The sequence below is a fragment of the Lemur catta genome, chromosome 9, assembly GCF_020740605.2.
Source record: "Lemur catta isolate mLemCat1 chromosome 9, mLemCat1.pri, whole genome shotgun sequence".
Lineage (NCBI taxonomy): Eukaryota > Metazoa > Chordata > Mammalia > Primates > Lemuridae > Lemur > Lemur catta.
In genome coordinates, this window is record NC_059136.1 from 8,214,848 (window position 1) to 8,234,657 (window position 19,810).

Here is a 19,810-nt window from a genome sequence, read left to right on the forward strand (position 1 = left end):
TGGTTGCCAAGGAAACCAACCATGTGATTAGAGGGTTGGCTCTTTCAGCCCCACCAGCCAAGCTCTGGGGAGGGGAGAGGCATTGAAGGTTGAGTTGATCACCAAGGGCCAATAATGTCATCAGTCGTGAAGCCTCCATAAAATCCAAAAAGACTGCATTCAGAGAGCTTCTGGATTGCCAAACATGTGGGGGCTCCCGGACCGTGGCGCTGCCAGAGAGGGCATGGAAGCTCCATGAGCCTTCCCACATAACTTGCTCTATGCATCTCTTCCACAGTAGAGAGAAAAACAATTCGTTTTTTATTTCAGACCATCTGAGAGGGCAAAATACATGGGGAGGTCTGTCAGTCTCAAACCTAAAAGTAAGGAAGATCAGCGCCTACTTACAAGCCAGCCTGATTCCTTCCCCATCGCTCTCCTTCCAACTGCGCAGCAAAGGGTCCTGTCTTCCTGGCACAACTCACACGGCACAGTCCTAAGCTGGGCTCTGCTGCAGCAAGCCTAGGCAGGTGAGGAATGGCGTGGAGATCCAGCACACCGACATTTGGTGGATTTTGCCTCAGGTGTATATGCAGCCAAAATCATCAGCAATATAATGACTCAACACCACCAATGCTTTATAAAATCTCCTTTTGGATAGGGTGACCCTCGGTACCAGCTGAGGGACTGGGAAGAGCCTACGAGGAGAGCAAATTCAAGATAATAAATAAAAACCAGTCTGCAAGTAATAGGCTGGGAGGATCATCTGTATTTGGATAATAGAGCTATGGCCATAGGCAAGCCATTTATTTAACAGACTTTGTGTGTGTAAACCAGGACTCCTATTTATTAATTTGCAGCTGGAAATAAATGCACCGTCATGTGGCCCAGACATGCACATTGCTCTGAAAGAACACGTGCTGGCTCCAGCAGCAGCAGCTGCCGGGGAAGTAAAAGTTATCAAAATGTTGCTTGGCAGGTGGAATCGGCACAAGAGGAGCTTGCTTTGCAATTTAAATTCAGCAACACTTTATCGAGCTTTATATATGTCAGGCATCATGCTGGGCAATGAGAACACAAAGATGTGATGCCCAACTTTGAAGAGTCTGCAGCCAAACAGAGGACTGTGCTTAGATGGCAATTTAATGTGATCAATATCATAACAGAGCTATTGGACACATGGACAGGGGCCCTGGAGGCCTGGAAAAGCACCACCTTTCTACTGGGCCTTGAAGGATCAATAGGAGTTTGCAGGGGTTGTGGGGACAGAGTATGGTGGGGTGGATTTCAGGCAAATAAAGAGTGTGCGCAAAAACACAGGGGGAAGGGTGTGGAGGTTTACCGTGGCTGGATTGGGGTGTGAAATGGTAAAATATTAGACAATGACAGATCATGGTGGTGTTGGATGCTGAGGCAGTTGGATATGATTACAAAGCTGATGGTGCTTAACGTCAGACTCCCCTGAGGCACATTTTGAAGACACAAATGCTCAGTGCCTGCTCTGAGTCTACTGACCTAGAATCTCAGAAGAAGGGGCCGAGGCACTTGTATTCTTGAAAGACTGCAGAGCTGATTCTGAGGTGCAGCTCAGGAAGAGATTCGAACCCAGGAAACGATGTGAGCATAGTTTCAAACTCTTGATAGACTTAATAGGGATGTTATGTTATCCCCATTTCACAGAAAAGCTGATGATGCAGAGAAAACATCAATTGACAGAGGTGCAGCAGAGGAGCCAGGGCTGGCGTGTTTGTCAGGATTCTCCAGAGAAATGGAAACAACAGGAGATAAAGAGACAGACAGACAGACAGACAGACAGAGGATTATATTGAAGAACTGATTCATAACAATGTGGGGGCTGGCGGGTCCACATTCTACAAGGCAGGCTCGTGGGCTGGACATCCAAGTAAGAGTCGATTTTGCAGCCTTGAGTCTGAATTCCACAGAGCAGCAGGCTGAAAATTCAGGCAGTTTTTCTCTGATGCAATCTTGAGAATTCCTTCTTCTTAGGGACACCTCAGTCTTTGCTCTTTAAGCCTTCGACTGATTGCACGAGGCCCACCCACATTACGGAGGGTAACCTGCTTCATTGAAAGTCCACGGACTCAAATGTTAATCACATCTAAAGAAATACCCTCACAGCATGTCTAGACTAGGGTTTGACCAAACAGCTGGGCTCTATCAGCCAAGCTGACACTAAATTCACCACTACAGCTGGAATCCCAGCACTAGCGGCACCACTGCCCTCCTTTCCAGTTGAGAGAAGAATCTGGAAATGAGGGAAACTTTCTCATGGTGAACAAGGCTCCAGCTTCTACAGCCACCTCCCACCTTGAAACAAACGCGAATGCTCAGCCTTGAAGACGGCTCCCTGACCCAGACAGAAGGAAACTGAGCAGAGAGCCGACAGTCTTATGCACACTCCACACCACCAAGAGGGCCCAGGCTGTGTGGGCTTTCTAAGTTAAACTTGCTAAGTTATATTTCTACTTTATTGGGGCTGAGTCGCCTGGGCTGATACAGTGACAATCACTGGTTACTGCCATTTCAATACTTCATAAGAACAAATGTGCTAGTGCACAGTTCACTGATTTAACAACACTGAAGATTTTGATAAATGGCTCCTTTATATTTTTATCTCATAGACTTTTACATCACACAGTGAAAGACAGGAATGTGCTGCTTCATGGTGCGAAACTCTCCAGGCCAGGAGAAGCCTTTCGCAGGTGCAGGGCAGCCGGGGCCAAGCTGCCTGCTGCGGGCCTGTCGGCTCTCTCCCCCTGCACCCCAGAGCCTCATCCCTGCCCTGGGGAAGTGGGAGGCTGCCGCCTCCAGTGTCCCGCAGCAAGAAGGAAGCACACTGTTTCTTTTTTATTAGATTGATCTAAATCAGTGACTATGATTCCATCTAAATCTTATCTTATTCCACTCTTTTGATGGCAAGAAATACAAACTCAAAGAAGTAAATGTCATTAGACATTGAACTATTACATTGTTTCAAAGGACATTTAAACCAGAGGGACCTTAAAAACCCACTCATAATACTGTGAATTTTCTAGAGATCAAGAATGAGAAACAACTCGCCAAAGTTACGGCCCGTTCCCAAAGCAGAGCCTCAAGATTCCAACCCACTGGTCAGGCTTCTTATTCTTTCCCTTCTTCCTTTCTCCTTTCCTGCTTTTTGGTCCATGTTTTTACCACAGATCATTTTAAACACACAGTGTAAATCAATCATGGTTTTTAGCTGCAAACAACAGAGTCCAATTCAGCTAGTTTAAGCAGAAAAAGGAATTATTAAAGGATATCAGTTAGGTCACAGGGGTTAAAGAAACAGACTAGAAGCTACGTGTCCAGAAGCAACATTCAAAATATAAGCTGCAGATCTGGCTTGATGTGGAAACAGCTTCCACTGCCACTACTGAGCACCGAGTTCAATGAAATACCAGAACTTGACCTGATCTCCCCACCCCACCCCATATCCTGAGCACCCAAACCATCTGAGCCAGGAACTTGACCTGCTGCCCCTGAGAAACTATCCCTGCAGTGTCTGAAATCCAGATGCCACAGCAACCACCAGCAGCCAGTCCTATTTCCCTCATACTGCTCACGTTAGCATTGACATCCCACGTGGCTGCATCCTTCCTAGCTGCAAGGGAGGCTGGGAACGTGAGCTCTGAATTCTACGCTTAGATTCCGGGATCCCACAGACCCAGTCACTGAGTCAGGGGCTGGGCTCGGCTCCAGGTGAGAGGCTGCACTGGTCCTCAGTGCTCCTGTCTCCCGTGTAATTCTTTGTCCTTCTGGTTGTGAGCTGATTGTGGGTACTCAGAATGAGATTTCCACAGTGAGGATGCTTGGAGAAGTGAAATGCTTTGGAGCTCACTTTTGAGTTTCTTCCCTGGAAATAACCTAAGCTTCAAGAGATACAAATACTGTTGCTCCCAAATCTGGCCCATCTCCTGTGTTCTGCCTTGCTAGCTTGTCTAACTTAGAATCTTGCCTCTGTCTTTCCCACTATGGTAGAAAGCCCACACCCACAGGACAAAGTCAATAACACAGCAAAGGACAAATAATACAGTGTTTTCCATCTAAATATTCCAGCTTTGGTGCCCCCTGGAATCTCTAAGGAAACACCCACTTTGTCTTTTTCCCAAGAGCTCTGGAAGCACCTTGATGGTATCCTTAGTTCCTCCCAGACAACACTTTAACAGTAGAGGTAAAAGCCACAGAGTGGACCCCCAGAGCCACATGGAGCCCCGGGGCCTCGCTGGAGCAGGGGCTGAAATGGAACATAAAGCTTTTTATAGAACGGCTGTGAAAACTCCCCGTGTGGCCAGCCAGACGGATGCTCAAACACCAGTGAGGTTCAGCTTTATTCTCTCCGTCTTCCTTATTCTCTCTCCTCCATGACCCCTTTACGCTGAGAACGTGTTGAATTATGTCCTCGAAAGTTCATATGTTAAAGTCCTAACCCCCAGTACTTCCGGCTGTGACCTTATGTGGAAATAGGGTTATTCCAGAGGTAATTAGTTATGTTCAGATGAGGTCACACGGAGTGGAGTGGGCCTCATCCGCAGTGCCTGGTGTCCTTATGAGAAGGGGAATTTGAAAACAGACACACACGGGACACCACGTGAGGATGAAGACGGAGATGGGGGTGATGTTTCTACAAGCCAGAGAATGCCAGAGCTTGACAAAAAAGCATCAGAAACTGGGGGGAAGAAAGAGGCCTCGAAGCGATTCGCTCTCACAGCCCACAGAGGGAGACACCCAGCTGACACTGATCACAGACTTCTAGTTTCCAGAACTGTGGGACGATAAGAAAGCTACCGAGGCTGTGGTACTTAGTCTCGGCAGCCCTAGCAAACTACTACATAAGGCTACAGCTCGGGCCAGTAAATCCCACAGTTACTCAGACAGGTAACTGAGGAGCAGTTATTTACTTCCCCCTAAGACTGAAGGGGGATGTGGGTGGGCAGCCATGTAGGCCTTCAGTTTAGCTAGTGTGACTACAGGGGCAAGTCAAAACAGCCCAGCTTGGCCTCCAATGTTCTCCCCTCTCCCTCCACATCCCTTCCACTGCCCTTCCCCCAACCCCACCCTCCTGCACCCCTGAACTTCTCGTGGGTCCTCCACCATGCCAGTCCTCGTCGGTCATGGTGCTCTGCCCTTCCACGCGCTATTGCTTCCACCCCAGTGTCCCTTCCTGCCCAGCAGTCCTTCCCCCTGCGCCTGGAAAATCTTACTCATCCATAAACAGACAGCCCAGCTGTTGCCTCCTCTGTGCAAACACCCCGATACCCTCAGCCAAAGTAAAGTATTCTCTGCTGCACACTCTCATCACGCATGACTTATATCACTACTGTCCACCGTCTGCTCACCGTGCAATTTGTCAGTTTGCTCATCTGTCTCCCCCACCAGGCTAGGAACACCTGGAGGACAGAGACCGCATGTAAGTCATCTTAACGTTTCCATGGCACCTGGACCATGTCCCCAGGAAATCAGCCTCTCGGTAACTTCAGGCCTCTTGTCACTTATTCTAAAAGTTAAAAAAAAAATCTTATCCAGCAACAAATCATGAATGTCATAACCTTGTATTCCTCTGGAAGTATATATACACACATACACACACACACACACACACACACACACACACAATGTATATATATAAATACATATTATTATATTATATATATATAAACTCCTTTACAGATTTTCCTCATTTTATTCCTGTACACAAACACTGTAACCTGTTGTGATCATAAATATTTTGCAGAACAAATATGGTGACCGCCTTCAAATACATGCTAGCAGCGCCCCTACCAACTAGACGTTCTGAAATTGACTCATTACCTGGAGGTAATCCTCCTCCTCCCCTGGGGGAGCATGTTCATGCCCTGTCCTCCCTACCTGAGGGGCATGGGGCTCCTCTCCCCTGGTGAATAACAAGGTAGATAGACCATGGAAGGGGTCTTGGATTTTACTCAGGTGTAAAAGTAAGCCTGGCCTTTTAACATGTGAGGTTGTTGGCTGGTGGGGACATACCCCATCCTGTCCAGCAACGCAGTTCTTATAAACAGCAAGATCTTGTTTTTGAACTCTGAACCTGCAGTCCTTTTCCCTACAACCTGTGGGCTATGCATCATGAAAGTCTATTAAGATAACAATGAATGAATGAATGAACGAACGAATGAAAGCCAAAATAAGGAATGCATCTGAGAACACAAAATTTTATAATATAGTTAATAACAGAATGGATGGATCTCTTGTTTGTTCTTTTCCTCAAAATTGTTGCTTTTTTTCAAGTACCCATAGCTTTCTTTTCCCCAAGCTGACCTGTTTTTTCCTGTTTTCCTCTGTTCTGCCCACTCTGCGTAATGGGAGGTAAATGCTGCCCCTGGTCTCCGTCTTGCACAGGTGAGGGAGCATCACCCCAGACACAGCCAGAGCAGCTATCAAATCAGTGACATTTTGGAAGAATCTGAATATGGTAATTACTGCAGGAAGGTAAATTTGCTCAGGGGAAGAAAAATAACGGAGGAAAAACGATTGAGCATTTCAACTGGAAAAGCCTGTTCTTCTGGAGCTACTGTGGAGCAAGGACCCCCACAGCTTGACTGGCCAGTGTGCCCAGGGATTTTCCCTTGAGGAAGAGCTAAATTCATCAGGGTTAAGGACTTTACTCTGGTTTCCCACACACTGTACCTACTTGGGAGAGCAAAGGCCACATGAAGCCATCCTACCCCAGTTACAGAGGCTGAAGTATCATTTTTGTCTCTGTCACCTTCTCCCGCTTTTCCTTTACTGATCTTACTTGGCTTCTGTGTTCATAAATAAGCTAAAGCCTCCTCTTGCAGTCCTTTCTCTGATACAGCAGGGATTCTGCTACGTGCTGGGGATATGAAGATGAAATCCACATATGCACACAGTCACACACACAAACACACACACATGAAAACACACAATCACATGCATAAACGTGCAGGGGGAGCTGGTGGCCGGGGAGTCCGGGAGGGCTTTGCAGAGGGCTGGGGTGCTGAGCTGAGATCTGCAGGGTCAGAGGAGGGCAGACAGCAGAGGAGAGAGGGCTCAGGGGAAAGGAAGGCGCGTGTAAAGGAGGGCTGGAGCGGTCAGAAGCCCCACACGTGCAGGTAACTCATGTGACTCAGGACTTCCAGAGAACAAAGTCATCCAGCCCCAGCTGGGCAGTCCCTAAAGACTCACATGCAGCCCAGGCACTTTCCATGGGTCATCGGGGTTGAAGGAAGTGAGAGTGAAATACGGCTTTCCTACATACTCGGAGATCCAGGATCCCGGGGGCAGAACAGCAGGGAGAGTTAACATGAGTGTTTCTACGCCAAGCCCTCCTGGGTAAAGACGTAGCCCTCCCACTGTGGCAGAAAGCCATTCCCATGACTGTGTGAGTGACTGGGACACCAGCAATTAGTCCCCCAGAATAATGAATAAATGTGCATTTCCGTCTGGCCACAGCTTTGTGAGGGCAGAGACAGCACTGCCTCCACTGCCGTCTTCGTCCTCCGGTGCCTCTCTGCTCTCGCCAGCCGCCAGCCGCACCCAATCCGTGTGAAGACACCCCAGGTCCTGCCCCCTCCTGCTGCAGGCCACCGCCCTCCCCAGGCCAGCTCTCCCCGGATGGCAGCAGCAGCTCCTGCCAGTTCTCCTAGCTTCTTCTCTCGTTCCTTCGTCTACCCCAGCCTTTGAAAAACGCAAGGCAGGCTGTGTCCCCGGCTTTAAACTACCCGTGGGTTCCATCTGCTGCACGGTGGCTAAGTGCACAGCTCCAGAGCCTGAGTCCAGCTCTGATTTCAAATCCTAACTTCCCTGTGCCTCAGTTTTCTGCTCTTTAAAATGGGGTTGATAACTCCACCATTCTCATACCATTTTTGTGAGGATTAAATGAGTTACTCCATGTAACACCCACCAACACTAGGTTTTTATTAAAATAAAATCCAGTCTCTTTACCGTGGCCCCTGACTGTTTCTCTGACCTCATTCTGATCCACTAGGAAACAGCCACACTGAACCTCCTCTTGATCTTTAGATAAAGCAAGGTCACTCTGAGCTCAGGGCTTTTGCCTTTGCTGTTCTCTCTTCCAGGCACCCTTTGCCCCAGGTCTTCACCCGGCTGCCTCCAGCTCAGCATCAGGGGCAAGCAGAAATGTCACCACCTAGTCCCCACTAGCTCCCCTCCCACCATCGCCTCCACACATGTGTACACACACACACGCACACGCTCGTAGATACCCTGTTGGTTGTCCTCATAGTGTCTGTCATTATCTGCCTTTATGTCACTTACTTATTGGTTTACTTATTTATCACTCACCTTCCCCCAACCAGAAGGAAAACTTCATAGGGATGAAAACATATAGAACAGTGTCTGGCATATAAAAGGAACTGAGAACATATGTGCAGGATGAATGAACGAATGAATTGGTATAATTAGCATCCTGCACGTGTTTACTGAACACACTGAAGTAAGCTCTCACCACTCCTGGAAATGGAAACAAACTAAAGTTTAAGGAAACTCAGTCTCTGCCATGTGACAGATGTGAAACTCTTATGCCATGTGATCCAATTAGCATCGCTCTTGAAAGGGCATTATTTTTGGATATGATTACACCATCTGTCCTAAAAGCTTTCATGATTCATGATCAGATAAGCACTGAACCCTATTTGGCAGGTCTCATAAAGTGACTCTATCTTCTTGGCTGGGCCCTGGCCGTGTGTGGGCAGTGTTTTGACATTTTCAGATGAAATATGGGCTCAAATGAAAAACACAAAAAGTATTAAAAGGACTTGGGCAGGAGAGGAGTACCGCACTCTGTAAACTCTCAGGGTGTAACCAAGCTAGGAAGGATAAATCCAAGTCTAGGAAAACGCGGAGGAACATCGCCCAACAGGAAACTCTGTGAAATTCTGGTTTTGTCTTTCTGAAGAAACTGCTAGAGGCTCTATGACATATAGCTCAGGGGACACACCACCTGCATGTCATAGAAAGTCCTAGAAGTACAGGTTACGGTAGGAGAGGAGTTGGAGGAGACTACTGAGCCAAGGGAAGTGACAAGTACCCCCACTTTACAGAGAAGAAAAAGGGACGGAATAGCTGTGCTTTTGCCTGCCCGGCAGCCATTTCCCTCCTTCTGATGAGAGAAACTCCATTTTCTGCTGAGAAACCCTCATTCCCCACTCTTGGCTCCTGTGGTTTGGGTGAGCCCACACTCAAGTCCAAGGATTAGTGCATGATTTAGGTCCAGTTAATCAGAGTCTTCATACTCCAGACACATGATTAGCTCAGGGATAAACACGTGACCTGCATCAGACAAAAGAGAGAAATTCTGAGATTTTCGTTTTCTGAAACTATTGAGGAAGAGAAGCTTTCTGTCTGTAGGGGTTGCTAAACTCCAAGAAAACACACATCTCGGGCTACTAGCAGTCAGTTTTTATTCCTTTATAGAAAACCTGCCTAAGAATGTAGCCAACACAAAGGTAGGCTGAGGCTGAGAAAAGGAATTACAAGACAAACCAGGTCTCTGGCTAGAACTAGCACTGGGTATTTCAATTACAGGAGCCCCAAATTCCTGAAACCTCTTATCATAATTAAGCTCTGAGGTATGATAAAATTAGGTATTATATTTGGTCTTTGTCTCTGGTTCCAGACACTGAACTCCTAAAACCCTTGGAATTTCCTGAGTGATAGGAGTGTCTTTTGTCATTCATCATGAATCCCTTTTGATCACACCTGAGTTTATACTCGTGAGTTAATTAGTCCGGGCCCCCTAGATAGCTTTGGAAATTTCTGCCTCACCCAATGACCTCTGAGAAGAGGAGGGGGATTGGAGATTAAGCTCCAAGAAACTCTCTGACATCAAAATTTGGGGAGCTGCTGGGTTGGTGAACACAGCAAGGTGCTGGAAGGGTGGCAAGCCGGAAAGAGCAAGAAGCTCTGCCCCTACATCCCCCAATACCTTGCCCTGTATATCTTTTCCATTTAAATGTTCCTGAGTTGTATCCTTTGTAATAACTCAGCAATAGTAAGTAAAGTGCTTTCCTGAGTTCTGAGTCCTTCTAGCCAATTATCAAACCTGAGGAGGGGGCAGCTGTAGGAGCCTCAAATTTATAGCTGGTCGGTCAAAAGTACTAGGGGCCCCCAGAACTTACAACTGGCATCTGAAGTGGGGGAAGTCTTGTGAGACTGAGTCCTTAACCTCTGGAGTCTACATTACCTCTGCATAGTTAGCGTCAGAATTGAACTGAATCGTTGGACACTGAGTTGGTATCGGAGAATTGAAGAATTGGTTGTTGGTATGGGAAAAAGACATATATTTAGTGTCAGAAGTGGTGTCGGAAGAAAATGCCACATAAGCTCGTTGCAATGGGATTTTCTATCACTTGCAAACAGGCGTCCTGACCAATTCAAGAACCCCAGGCTTAGAAAATTTCAATAACTCATCCAGGATCACACCACTTAAAAGCAACAGAACTTGGAACTGAACCAGATCTGTGTGACTCCCAAAACTAAATGTCTTATAGCTGCCCTATTTCCCTAAGAGGAGCACCAAGGAAAGTATTCCAACCACAGGTGGGAGGCTACACCAGATGGTTTCATAGACTCTTGAAGCTTCAAGTGTCTGTCACTGTGACTACCTCCCCAGAGACGATTGTAGGAGCATCTACTCACAAACTCCAAAGAAGCAGAATCCTCCACTGACAGCAAAGCCAGTATCTACCCCTGGGTTTGTGCTGCCACTCCGAGCTCCATGCACGGGGTCATCTGTGAGTGTGCACTCTAAATTCAGCCCATGACATACGAGTCAACTCTATTTCCTAAACAAAGCTCAGCAACAGGGTAGGGGAAAATATCTCTTTAGCTTCGAGTGAAGCATGTGAGAAGGAACTCAATGAACTGTCCAAAATGTTGGCTGTTTGCTCTTTTTATTTCCTTTCTAATTTCCTCTTATCTCTCTACAATAGATTATAACGTCCTTCTCGCAGAGACCACATCTTAGATATTTTAGTGTCTCCCTCAGCCTCCAACAATATGCCTTATGCATAAAAAAAACACTGAATGTTGAGTAATTCAGGACCTTTTTCTCATCCTGCTTTTGATTCCATTATCTGTCTCCATCCAGATCCAATGCTGCTAAGTCTGATATTAAGAAGTCTTTTTCTGAGCCTTATTTAACTCTCCTAAGATACTTGTTTTCACAGATGTTTGTCGCATGTGTTGTGCTGATTGGCTGTGAAATTAACCTTGTTTCATATCATCCACTCACCCCACATTTAAAATAAAATGGCAGCTGGGAAGAAGAGCAGTTAAGTGGGAAGTGGATCATAAACAAAGCTAGAAATAGAACAGATTTGGGCGTCTAGGAGACAGGAGGCCGTGTAGGAGACGAGACATAGCCCTGGGCTGGGCACATCCAAATTTAATGGACAAAGGCGAAACTTCAAGCAAGGACTGACCAGGCTCTGTGGTGCAATGGATAGTGCATTGGACCTCTAGACAGAACAAGGATTGAAATGAGATTAAAGAGAGCTGAACACCAGAAAGGCTGAGTGCAGAGGGGTGCAGGATGCCTGGAGAAGACAATGGGGTGAGGGAACCTCTCATTCATCAACATCGTACGTGGACAGGACTGAGAAACTTCAATGGCACAGACTTCAGGGAGGCAGCCAGGCAGAGCGGAGAGCACCATCCCTCCACACTGGGCTTCCTCCCAAAGTGCCGTGCACTTTCTTCTCCAGCTTTGCACGTGCTCCTTTGTCTGCTAGGAACATTCTTCTCCCCATTCCCCACTTGGTTGGCTAGTTCTAGTCATTTTTCCAATCTTGCCTTAGATGTTAGCTTCTCGGGGAGCCTCCCTGTGAATCCTAACCCCACTCACCTCCAGTCTGACACTGACGTGCTCTGCCACACAGTGAAGCATGCTGCTCTATGACAGGACTCAGCCTCCTGTACGTTATTCTGCACTTTTATAGTGTCTTCACTCAGTCATTCACGCTTCCCACAGTCCTGAAAGGTTGTGTCTTATCCACCCCATTCAACACATGATATAAACTGAAGCTCGGAGCCACAGAAGAACCAGGTTTGCAATGCTCGGGGCACATAAATCCAAGTCTTCCAGTACAAGTGCTGTGTCTTCCACTTACTTCTCCAAGCTGACCGTAGAATTAGCTGGAAGGACAGTGCTGTGTGTACAGCCGGGTGCTCTGTGCGCATATATGCATGGCATTCTGCAGGGTTCTTTGTCACAGTCTTTTGGGGAAAAAAATTGGGCTTCTTAGTGTTGATGGTCATTTTAAACAGAAAAGTTACTTTTATTCTATTTCTTTGATGCTCGTGTCAAATTACAAGATGAGCATATGCCAGATGCTGGGGTTGACATCCTTACACCAATGAAGGCAAAGAAAGACGAGGGTGTCCAAACCGGAGACCCTAGGACAACTTGCCTATGCTGCCCTGACACCCACGGATAGAAAGGGGCAGGACACAGACACACATCACGTGTGCTCAGCCACTCGCCTCCATTCATTCACCAAACACCGAGTCTTGCCGGGTCCTGAGTTTGGGACTCTCAAAGCGTTCAAACTCTTGTGGGGAAAATAGATGAGAAAGTCCTATTCTTTTATTATGATTCTCCTCCTGTTGATCCTTTATTTTCCTTTCTTATTTCAAGCTTACTTATTTTATAGGATTTTTTCCAGCTTATTTTATAAATTTTATTTCTCAGATACGAATTTTTGGTGTTATTTCATCAGACTCTTTCTCCTTGTGGTCAGTTTTCTTGTGTGGTTGTCTTTTTTTACGATTATTGTTGTTAGCTCATCTTCCAGAAGTATCGTATCCCCCGTAGGGTTTTAATGTACTTGGGGCTGTAAAACATCATCACAGAGCAGCTTCAGGTGTGCTTTTGTCGGGATCCTGGAGCTTCAGTGGTCCTTGACCACTTCTATGGTAATCTCTGGGCTTTCAGGGAATTTGGGCCCCACATCCAGTTTGGATACAGATCTGGAGTGTTAGCCTCCCTTCAGTAACTGCAATGCTGATGGGCACAGCTTTCCTGGTCCCCAAGACCTAGGGGCACTGTGAGGCTCTGGGCCCTCCCACCCTGCTCCGCAGGCCTTGGTCCAGTCTCTGATGGCCCAGTAGGCAGTGAAGGCTCAGTCTCTGGGACACGGAGCCTCTGTCCAGCCGAAAGCCCAGCCAGCTGCAGCAGCAGAACCCCCTGCTGCTCTCACGCCGGCAACCCTCTGTGCTTATAGCACCTGGGGGCTTCCCTCTTCTCTCCTTCCAAGCTCACTCACTTTTTACTGTTTGATTTTGTACAGAACATGTGTCTTGTAGCAAACAAACTGTCACCGTGTTGCTGGAAGTTCCACATAGAGGCTTAGAGATCATAATAAAGAATTTTGGTTCCTTCCTGAGGAAGGCGGGGGAGCCTAGAAGGTTCCATGGAGGCCTCCTTCACTCACAATGCTGCTAACTGGAATGTCTGCTCTGAAACCAGCTCCTGCCTGGAGCCCTGGAGACAGGGGCTAGTCCTGACTCTGCTTCGAACGTGCCCTGGGACCCCAAGCGGCTCGCCAGGTTCCTCGAGAGCCCTGCTTCCTTCCCCCAGTGAGCAGCATTCCTCCTCTGTGCCACCCGAGCAAGGACAAGGAGTTCAGAGAAGTCTCCGGAAATAAGGAGGAAGGCCGGACACTGAGAACGATCTAAAAAGTAGTCCCACTTACCTGTGGTTTCACTTTTCCCAGTTTCAGTTGGCAGCAATCAACTGAGGTCCAAAAATAGATGCGTACAATACAGTAAGATGTTTTGAGGCAGAGAGAGAGACCACATTCACGTAACTTCCATTACAGTGTATTGTTCTACTGTTCTATTGTATTACTACTTACTGTTAATTTCTTATGGGGCCTCATTTATAAATTACACTGTATCATAGATGTGTATGTATAGGGGAAACATAGTGTTTGTAGGGTTCAGTACTACCTGCAATTTCGAACACCCACTGAGGGTCTTGGAACGCATCCCCCATGGATAAGGGGGAACTGGGGTACAGGGACAGGGAATTGGGCACCAGAGAGAGGTCAGGGGAATGAAGTGAATGAGCGGGGGGCCTGCCCACGACGTCCAAGGGCAGCAAGGCAGAGAATCGCTACATAAGGGAAAAAGAAAGAACATTTATGTGGGAACTACACAATGGAATACTACATGAGGTACTTTCTCTCTTTTTTAAAAAAAATTAATAGACTTTATTTTTTAGAGCAGTTTTAAGTGTACTGAAAAGTTGAGCCTAGGTACAGAGAGGTCCCATATTCCCTCTTTCTCTCCCCCACTCCAGTTTTCCCTATTGTTATATAATAGCATTTTGCTTTGGTGGGTACATTCATGATGAATGGATACAGGTACATCATTATTAACTAATGTCCATCGTTGACATCAGGGTTCACTCCCTGTCCTGCGCACCTGATGGATTTTGATGTATGTACAATGGTGTGTATCCACCACCACCGTATCATGCAGAACAGTTTCAGTGCCCCACTGTCTCATTTTTAAAACACATGTGTTTATAAACATAGAATTACCGTATCGTCCAGCAATTCCACTTCTGGGTATATGCCAAAAGAAAAATTGAAAACAGAGATTTAACCAGATATTTGCGCACCCACGTTCATGCCAGCATTAGTCACAAAAGCCAAAAGGTGGAAACAATCCCAATGGCCATCAGGGCATGAAGGGATAAACAGACGCGGTGTCTCCGTACACGAGGTAAAATGTGGTATGCACATACAATGGAATATCATTCAGCCTTTAAAAGGAAGGAACTTCTGCCACATGCTACAACACGGGTAAACCTTAAGGACATTATGCTAAGTGAAATAAGCCAGGCACAAAAAAGCCACATTTTAATGTATGATTCCACTAATATGGAGTACCTAGAATTCATACTCAGTTGAAATTCATGGAGACAGAAAGAAGAATAGAGGTTACTGGCCCCAGGGGCGGGTGGGGATCGGAATTCACTGTTTCGTAGGCACAGAGTTTCAGTTTTGGACAAAGAAGTTCGGGAGACAGATGGTGGCGGTGGTTTCACAACAATGTGAATGTACTTAATGCCATTGAGCTGAACACTTAAAAACGGTTATGATGGTAAATTTTATATTATGTATATTTTATAATAAAAAATAAACAGGAAGATATAGAGACCCTATTTCCGAAAGGTTTTAGGAAAGCATGGTGTCTTAACTCTCACAGAGGCCATATAAGGTGACTGTCATACTCAGCTCACAGGGACATTCACCAACCTCTCCAGCCAGTGCCTCCAGTGTCACCCAGAGGGACCAACTCTGCCAGCCTGTGCACATTTCACCATAGCAACGCCTGGCCAGCCTCTCCCAGCCCAGCTTATGACACGGAACAGCAAACACTCACTGTTCTTCACCAGAGACCACAGAAGAGAAGGGCAAGAGGAGACATATGCTACAGTGGCCACTGCCAAGAAAGAAAAATTCCTCTTACGTGGCCCTGGACCACTCAGTGGTTGGGAAATCTGGTCGAATGACCCCTTTCTTCCCTGACAGCCCACAGTCCCATCTCTTTTTGGCTAAAGTGCACAATCAGCTGTTGACATTCTCCACTGGTGGTAGAACAAAGACAACACCATTCTCCCACGTGTTTGAGTGTTCAGCTTTGACAATTGGAACCGAATTGTTGGAATTTTATCTCATTGTTCATTCCTCCCTCCACCCCCAAGCATATTCTCTCTCACTCTGTTCTGCCAACCCATAATGACAATCCCATCCCTGTCCTCCTGTTCTGCCTGCCTCCCCTCCTCCCTTTCCCACCTCCCCCAGCACACAGGTGGAAATTGAAAGCCAGGTTTGGCAATGCTAGAAAGTCATATACTGAAGTTGGAAATAAATTGGAATGAGCAAGCTGCAGCAACATAACAGGGCCCTGTGCCCAAGGCCTGACAAGCCACCCACACCGTTCTTTCTGCTCCTGACAATGTGTTATGATTGCAGAGCTGAGTCACCTATACCAAATGATAGTAATTCAGCTCAATCATGTAAAATATCAAAATGCACAGCCATCTGGCCACAAGCTTACTCACCTACGAGGGCCACCCATTGACATACTGTTGGCAGAAAAGGTCATAGAAAGTGTGTGGGTGAAAAGGAGGCCATGGGTGGAGGGATGGCACTAAATGGCTTTTGGCCGTGGGTCTACCCATTTGCGTCTGCCCCATCTTTTTTAAATAAGCATAGAAGTTGAAGGCAGATGGTCTCGATAGAGGTTCGGACAAGAATCTCCCTCCATTTCTTCTCTCCATTTATTGCCGTAGATGTCTCCAAAGTTTGAAACAAACATACTCGAATGTTACCATTTTTCTCCACTGCACTTGGAAAATATAAAAATAAAATAAAAGGTAACATTCATTGGTAACAATTTTGCAATAAAACCTGTACTTTCATATATTTAATTAGAGTATAAATTAGTATAATTTGGGGAAAGCATTTTGGCACTAATGCACCAAGATTTTTAAAGTTGTGCAAACCCCTTTGACCTTTTTCTAAGTCATTCTTCGTCTAAGTTTGTGTCCTAAGGAAATAATCAGAGATAAGCACAAAAATTAATGTTATAAGAATGTTCACTTGGGCATTTTCTATAATAGCAAAACAGAAAGGAAGGAAGAAAGAGAGGAAGGGAGGGAGGGAGAAAGGAAAGAAGGAAAGAAGAAAGAAAGGAAGAAAGGAAGAAAAATTCAAATATCCTACAATAAAATAAATGGTGAAATAAATTACAGCCACACATACAACTTACTAGAAGAGAGCCATTAAAAACCGCACCTTCAAAGTAAATTTAATGATGTGGGGAAATGTTTACAATATAACAGTATTGTAGAGTAGGCCATAAAACTTGATATGCAATATGAAATGTATTATGTTGAATCATATATAATATTGCCTTTTTTATAGGTCAAAATAGTAGAATGTCCTCAATTTCAGATGATACAAGTCAAAGAAGAAAAAAAATACTATAAACAAAAAAATACCAGTATATTAAGTTGCAGCTTGCTCTGTTGACTTTTAGGTTTTTTTAAATCTCTCTATTTATTCCAGTGTTCTACACCAGGCCTTTTGCAATTAGAGAAAAAAAAAAGTATAATTTAAAAAGAAGAAAAAGTAAAAGTTCATGAGGACACCCTCAGCAGAATCCATCCCAATTCAGTCCAGAGGAGTAATGTGCTAGAACCAGCTTATACCTGCTTACAAGAGCACGTTGGCCCAGCTACTTAGGAGACTGAGGCAGGAGGATGGCTTGAGCATAGGAATTTGAGCCCAGCCTGGGCAACATAGCAAGACCCTGTCTCAAGAAAATAAAATAAAATAATTTTTTTCAAAATAGAGCATATCAGGTACTTTTTCCAACTCTTTATTCTAGGTATGATTGAAATCACATTAAGTTGGTGGCTTGTGGTCGTGGTGGGAATATTTACACCATGGAAATTGGCAAATGCTACAAACTTGGGCCTTTTTCCAGCACACTAGCACAGCAGCATACCCCTGGCCCAGGGGTTTTACTGGACAGAACCTGTCCAGCCACAGGGTACCCCCTGAATCCCTGCTGTTGGACTGATGAGTCAAACAACTCTTAATCATGTAATCCCTATATCAGAATTCCATGTTCTAAGCTCATTCACCAAGAGAACTTCTAACTCAAATGGCTTCCCCTAGATCTCTCCCACAGGGATAAGGCCATGTGATGGACAGGTCCATGTTATTAATAGGTCCATCGGAAGAATAAATGGACAGGAGGTTACATTTCTCACTGCAATTTAATAAATTAAAATTACTATATGCAGGGAGGGTGGTAGTTTGCTCCTGAGACAAATCCAGCTCTCAGAGCCTGTGATCCCAAGGGTCGGGTCGTGGGCTGTGCTGAATTCCTCTCCCTAGGAGGCTCCTTTGTGAACTGTCAGCACAAATTGCCACATGCTTCTTCTCCCTAGACATCTCCACATTTGTTACTAATAATTAATATTAAGAGTAGCTAGCATTTACTGCTTGCTTATTGTGCCAGACATCATGCTAAGTGCATGACATACATCACATCATTTAGTCCTCACAAGAAGTTCACAAGCTATGTTGTAGGAATAGCAGTCATGCTCTTGGCACCCAACACCTTTGAACACCGTTCATTACTCAGGGTCTTCCCCACCCTCTGGGGTAAAACACTGGAACCCAATTTCCCAGCCCCCTTTGCAGCTAGGGCTCAGGCATGCAACCCAATCTCTGCCAATCAGATGCCCCCAAAAGACGTCCTTTGGAAATCTAGTGACTCACAGTAGCAAACACCACATGAAAGCCACCGTGGAAAGGGTGGCATCAGGACATCCACATCCAATGGCAGGGATGCGGGTGACAGTGCCCAGTAGCAGCCTGGCAGGGGTGTCTCCACGGGAGCAGTCCCTCCATGTAACCCAGACTATGCTGCAGCCTGCACGCCTTCCACCCGGCTCCCAGGCCCTCCCAAGACAGCCAGGTGCCAACGAATATCCTCCAACACACTCCTGTTAGGCTTAATCTCCAGAATGGCTTTCTGTGAATCTCAAAAACGTTAAAAACCCTGACAGATTTATAGGTGAAATTATTACAATGTATAATAGAGTGTCATTAATATCTCTTGTTTATAAACCAGGACATGAAAGCTCAGAGAAATGAGGTGATTTGTCCAAGGTCACATATTTACTGGGATTAAACCCAGGTCTCTTTGATCCCAGAACACAAGCTTTTATTTTAAAACACTGCTGCAGTTGACTGTACCTCTACTCTCGAGGCCAGCATTATTGCTTCCATTAAAGATCCCTCTGAGCTTCTGAGAGGTTGAACTATTTAATATTTTCTCAAGGACACACAAGTGGTTGGTGGTAAGTGGAGCCAGGATTCAATACCAAGGCCACCCGCTGCACCCTCTGTGCTTTTCTGACAGGGGCACCATGGAGGCCTGACTCGGCACTCCACACCAGCTCAGTCTGCCGTCCCTCCCAGCACTCCCCGGACCAGTCCCCTGCCCGCTCCCATGTGGATGACGGTCTTGTGCTACATCACCTCCTTCCTCAGCTTCTTCCCTGACTTAGAATGTCCCCCCATTCTCCCCACTTTTTATCCAAATCCTATCACCTTTTCAAGATCCACAAATCAAATGCGACCTTTGAGGTCGTTCTCACCATGCCAACTGACACATTAACCCAGTTTTCTGAACTCCTGGGAATTCACATGCTACCTGAACCAACCATTTGAGAATGTCACCCTATGCTGCCTGGCATGGTTACTAATTCTGTCTTGTCTTCCCTATCACAGTGACGCCCTTGGCATGCAGAGACCAGCCACCCATTGCACTTATTTAGCACCAAGCCCAGCACTGTGCATTAAGTAGGCACTTGGGAAATATTGCTGAATAAATAAATGACTACGATAGCAGCCAACTGCCCTCATTAACAACATGATCTCTATGAGTTATTATCTTAATACTGTTTGTTTAACATTTCTCTATTAATCTCTATTAATGTGGGTACTGAAGATGAAAGTTGGTGGGCTCTTTATCCCCTTACTCAGTGTGGTTCTGCGGGAACCCAGCTACCGTGCACACAGGCTAAGTGACATCAGTTGATCTTCCCAACAGGAAGGTTCGAGAACCCCAGACCTGCCATGGTGGGGTCAGATCTGAGTCTGTCAGGGCCCTCTGGCCAGCTGTATGGCCCCTCCACACACACCCTCTCCCCCAAGCCAACGGGCAGCGTGAGCGGGCC